Source organism: Coccinella septempunctata, chromosome 7 (genome assembly GCF_907165205.1).
Source record: "Coccinella septempunctata chromosome 7, icCocSept1.1, whole genome shotgun sequence".
NCBI lineage: Eukaryota > Metazoa > Arthropoda > Insecta > Coleoptera > Coccinellidae > Coccinella > Coccinella septempunctata.
The window spans coordinates 8,761,990-8,767,334 of record NC_058195.1 but is presented as its reverse complement, the minus strand read 5'-3'; positions in this window follow the sequence as shown (position 1 = coordinate 8,767,334).

Genomic DNA, 5,345 nt, shown 5'->3' with positions numbered 1-5,345 from the left:
AGTCTCTTCTGTCAGTTGGTATCGAAATGAGCCATTTCATAAAATCGTGTAAGTTACTGAAAAATAATGAGAAAAATTCGGCAATCCTAAGTTTCCATTTTCATTACCAAGTAAATATCGAACGAGCCAATATCCTAAAGGGAACAACATGGTCGAATCAGGAGATAATTTTTTCCTACTCCTTTGCGATAATTCAGCTAACAAACGGTCTAGGGTCGTATTAGGATCTATTTCAGCAATTATTTTCAATTTTTTTTCAACTTTGTCATTTTGAAAGTTTTGTATAGGTGATTTTTGGTGGAACGCTTCATTTTAAACAGTTCTACCTTCAGTTGAAAACAATATACCCTGTATATATAAGTATATCAAATTTCAACTGATGCAAAGCCGATTAAATTGCTGCGTGACTTTTTCCACAATATAAAATGAAAATGAATAAAAAAGTTATAGTGAAATTAGATGAAAGTGAGATGATAACATCATGAATTTTGTGTTAAGTAGCTCTATTTTCAGATATTATATTCCTCGAAACATAAGTTGTGAAATTTCGAGAAGGTTGACAAGTTTTTATCGCTTGACCCATAAAATTTCACTCGTTATATGGCTGAAGTGAAATACGTGGCAGAATTCAGTAATAATTCACCAGAGGTCATGAGTGGCCGGCCATATTACAAGAAATGCGCAGCTTAACTTGGGCATAAACAATGGCGTAAAATAAATAAAGCCTTCTCCTCTTCAGCACATATAATATATCAATTTTCGAGCAGTCAGAAAACAAACAAACCTAGTTTATGTCAGCACCGTCTTGACACTTGACCCCGAACACATAAAGTCGATCCTAAACGTCCACAGTAAAATTCGGAAAAAAACGGCAATAAGTTTTAACGACTCTGAGGAATTATAACTTCTGCTATATAAATTGATGTATTACGATTTTTATTACTTCCCTGTTCTGAGGAGGTGGCACCAATGAGCCATACGATATTGGAAGCTATTAAATGTACTAATTTTTATGCGTTGGGGCACAAGAGGGGTTTCTGACGAGACGCGAACGGTTAAAAAAACTAATTTCGGTCGTTGTGATTAGTCTGGTTTTGTTTCATTGTTGGCTGGAGTTGAAAAAACATTTTTTTTTTCGTGAATGAGTTTTTAGACGTTTTCAGTGGTGCTTTTTAAGCCAGCACACAGTTGTTATTCGAACACAACTAGGGCTTTCAACTGAATTCCATCGGAAAAGCATACTATTGCAACGTCCTTGACCTGTTCTTATACGATTCAGAATACACCATATTTTCCTGGGAAGATCAAAACCTGGAACTTTATTCGAGGGATCACTACCTCATTCTTGGTTGAAAAAAGTGCACGTATTCCATTCAGATTGCCAAATGTCCTTGTCCCTTACATTCCAATTAGGGAAAGAATTGGACCATAAATGTTTAGGAACGCGAATGCATTCTGGAAATTGTAACTTGTGGGTTATAGGACTGAATTGGGAAAGGAGTGAAATTTATCCCAAGAATTTATAACTGCACAATGGCTACCAATATGGAGCGGTACAATATTTGAAAGAAATGGTAGCCATTGAATAGGTGAAGATCTAATAGTTCCAGTAATAATCCTCATAGAAATATTTAGCTGTGCATCAATTTTTTGCACATAAGCACTGTCAACCCAAAAGGGGGCAACTATATTCAGCAGCCGAAAAAACCAAAGCTAATGCGAAGAGTAGTTGTATAAGCAACCGATGATGAAGTTTAGGCAGGATATTATTCCTAGTTTTCAACTAGTAAGTAAGTTTTCCAGACGTGCTTTGAAATTCAGCGAGGAATCCAGCTTAACTCCTTGATATTTAGGATTGAAGTTATGTTGCAAAAAGGAATTACCGAAAACTACGTTCAATTTTCTATATTTTTGATGATTATTCGAATGGAAACCCAAAATGTCGGTTATATTTGTGTTAGGACGCAAACGCTCCTCGAAGAAGTAATTCCTCAAAATATCTTAATCTGTAGATAGGTAATTATTCTCTATTCTAGAAAAATTTTATTTTTCACGAAAAACTCAGAGGATTTCCGTTACAGAAAATAAGTAACAAAATTCGAACAGAATCATACATTTTTTCCTTGAATGAATTGCTCTTAATTTCAGACCATTGTTAGAATTCTCCTTTTTCCAGGTCAGATAGGCAGACGTACATTTTTGTGTATACCACTTCTTTATCAAGAGTCATATTTGGTGGAAATTCTAAAATTGAATGAAGAATACTTCTAGTCAGACCTTGTTCTTACTTTATCTAAATAATTAATCATTCAATTATGAGTCTAGTTGAACCTTAGAATATAGAATAACAGGAAGGAGCATATTGCTCATTTCAATTTGACCGGAATGGAGGAGAAATATGGCCGACATATATTTCCGTTTCAACAGTGACGTAGGACAATGAAGTTTCCAAAAAACTAACCTCAATAGTCAGTTGATTCTGATTAATCAAAAAATTTAGGAAAGCACTGACGTAAAGTCAGAAGCTTTTTCAAGCTCGTTCAAATTGATGATCAAAGCGGAAATTCACCCCGCCTAACATTGCTTGGCTAGATACTTAATGGTATTAAGGTCTATGACTTAACATCACCTACGCCCATGGAGTGTTATTGTCATGGGATAACCTTGTTATATGTCATGAAATTCAGGAACTCATAATTAATACCTGATATTCAGCTTAAAAAAATCACCTACCTATGAATTATTCACGCTACAATACCCAAAATACTTATTTCCAGTAAATTTCAAGTATCCAAATTATTCAAATTATCAAAATTAAGTTAAAACAACACTTTGTTCATTTGGCCACAGATAACAGAATCATTTGACTTCCAAGTCTGCCACTTTTAAAATTAAAATTTGGAAGACCAATATGGCCGTTTCCGTCGCACAATTCCCGTCACATTTATTCGAAAAAGCTCCTTCCTGATATTCTATGTTCTAAGAGTTGAACAAATAAGAGCTTTCAAGCTTTATAAGTTTGGCAGCCATCTGTCTGTTCCTCAAGTAATACCAAATTTACAGTATCCAACGAGATAGGAGTAAGAGAATTGGTCCACCTCGTTTCTTGAAGATGGCAGCAGCCTACTAGTACCAGGTAGATAAGTCGACTTAAGTGTAGGTGTCTTTTCTCAAGAGAGTGGGAGAAACTGGCACTTCACTGATTTAAGTCAGTACAAAGGAATCTGTACACATTCCGTGGGATCTTCTTTGAGAGCAAAGGTGGTAGGGAAGTCGTAACATGGTTTTTAGATGGCTAAATTTCGACTGAAATCTGCGATCGAGGACCAGGTTTGAGAGAAAACCTGGAGGAAAAAAGAGAAAGAGAATAATTGACAGAGGAACAAAAAATCCCTGGAAATCGATTCAGAAGGTATCAGCTAGAAAACTTAGTTTTAGTCTGTAAATACACAGACCCGGAATGCAGGATACCTACTTAAATCTGAGTAAAAACTGAATACTTGATGGCACTACATCTCTCAAAGAATCAATGATTGCTATTACATTAAGGTTCCCCCGGGTGTGATTTGATTAATAACTTTAGAGTACCACATTGTGATTTTCGTGTTTTATGCTATTATTCCATGAGCTTTTTAAGGGATATTTGTGGAGCTCTGGGAGGGGGGCAGCTGCCCCTAACTGGGGACGTCCATTCTAGAGGAGTCGCTTTTTTAGAATCTGTATCATATTTAGATCTACACTGATTTGTTAAAAATTCGTCAAGACCGATTGGTTGCACCAAACTAGATAAAATTTCGAGATTTATCACTAGAAGAGCTGCTCTTTTCAAATATGCATCAAAATTTCATCTACGATGATAGTTTTGAGAGAGCTCCTCGAAATTTGACCTTCGAAGAGTTCCCGAATTAATGGGGTCAGTCAAAAAATCGTCAAGACCAAATAACTGTCACACCGAACTCGATGAAATTTCGAGGTTTATTTCTATACTTCATTCACTTTTATTTTAGCACTCGGTTGGCCATGAAATAATTTTCTCAAGTTTTTGTAACGAGAACCACATATAGACACCAGGTGTCTATACTGTGCTAGAACGGGAAAGGTTGGCACTCATGAAATGTCGTTTATGTCATAACGCCGTTGCCACAACTAATATCAATTTTTATTACGAAAATGCCGAAAGTGATTGAAAAAAGAATCTGGGTGTCAGGAAGTCCTATTTAGAATTCAGGTCCGCTCATTCAAATAGTTATACCCTGATATTCTAAAATCCACAATACGTCAGACGGTAGCGAACATATTCAATGTAAGAGAATTTATATATTGTTTCATCTGAATCTAAACGACTTATATTTCAGCTGAATATTTCCACAATCAGAAACATTGTGAAAGAAGAGGATAACAAAGAATAACCTTTTATTGGGAGACCCAAGAAAGTGGTGGCATTTGAGAAATTTTATGTTTGAGTGAATCAATGCGAAAAGTTTACTGCAGGATTTTCGATGAATGTCATCGTAGAATAAGTTCCCGAAAATTGATTTTTCTATTTTTCATTTGACTTGTCCTATACGTTGTAAATGTCTTAAGGTACCAATAAATACCCAATTATTATTATTATATCAATGTATTAAGATGAACAGCCACAAATAAGCGCCAATTGTCCTGTTTATTGTTTATTCGTGTGAAATTTTTGTTCAAAGGTGAAGTTCATCTTGACTTGAAACTCCCTTTAAGTCCTTCTACTTATTTTGGTGCAAGATGATTTTTGTTGAAGAATTTAACATTCTTGTAATTATCTGTTAATTCCTTCGAGAGATACCCATTCCCAACCACTGTATCATATGCATTTCATCTTCGGATTAATATTTTTGAAATCTACAACTGATGTAACAAACTTTAGCCAAAGAAGATAACGAACATTAACTCTCCTCAAGCTAGTGCATATTATGATATTATACTGATCTCTTGTATTTTCCATGCAAATAACTGGAATTGGTATGCCTTCAATCAGTTTGTATAAACTTCAATTATGTTCGTCACATATTTTCCGAAGAGATTCGACATTGTGATAAAATACGTAATAACAGAAACTTTTACGTAGAACGAGCAACATAGCGTTGATTCAAAACCCAAAAATGTTTTGACAAGCGTCATAACCCCACATTTTCGTACTATAAGAGTGAAATGTGTCAAATTTCCATGTCCAACAGAGTGCTAAAATAAAAGTGAATGGAGTATAGAAGTGTTGCTCATCTTAGAGAATTTCCAATATAAAATTATGCCCCCCAAAAATCACTCCTGGAACCGCCATTGATCTCAGGGCTCTCTCCAAGAATATTAAGTGTATC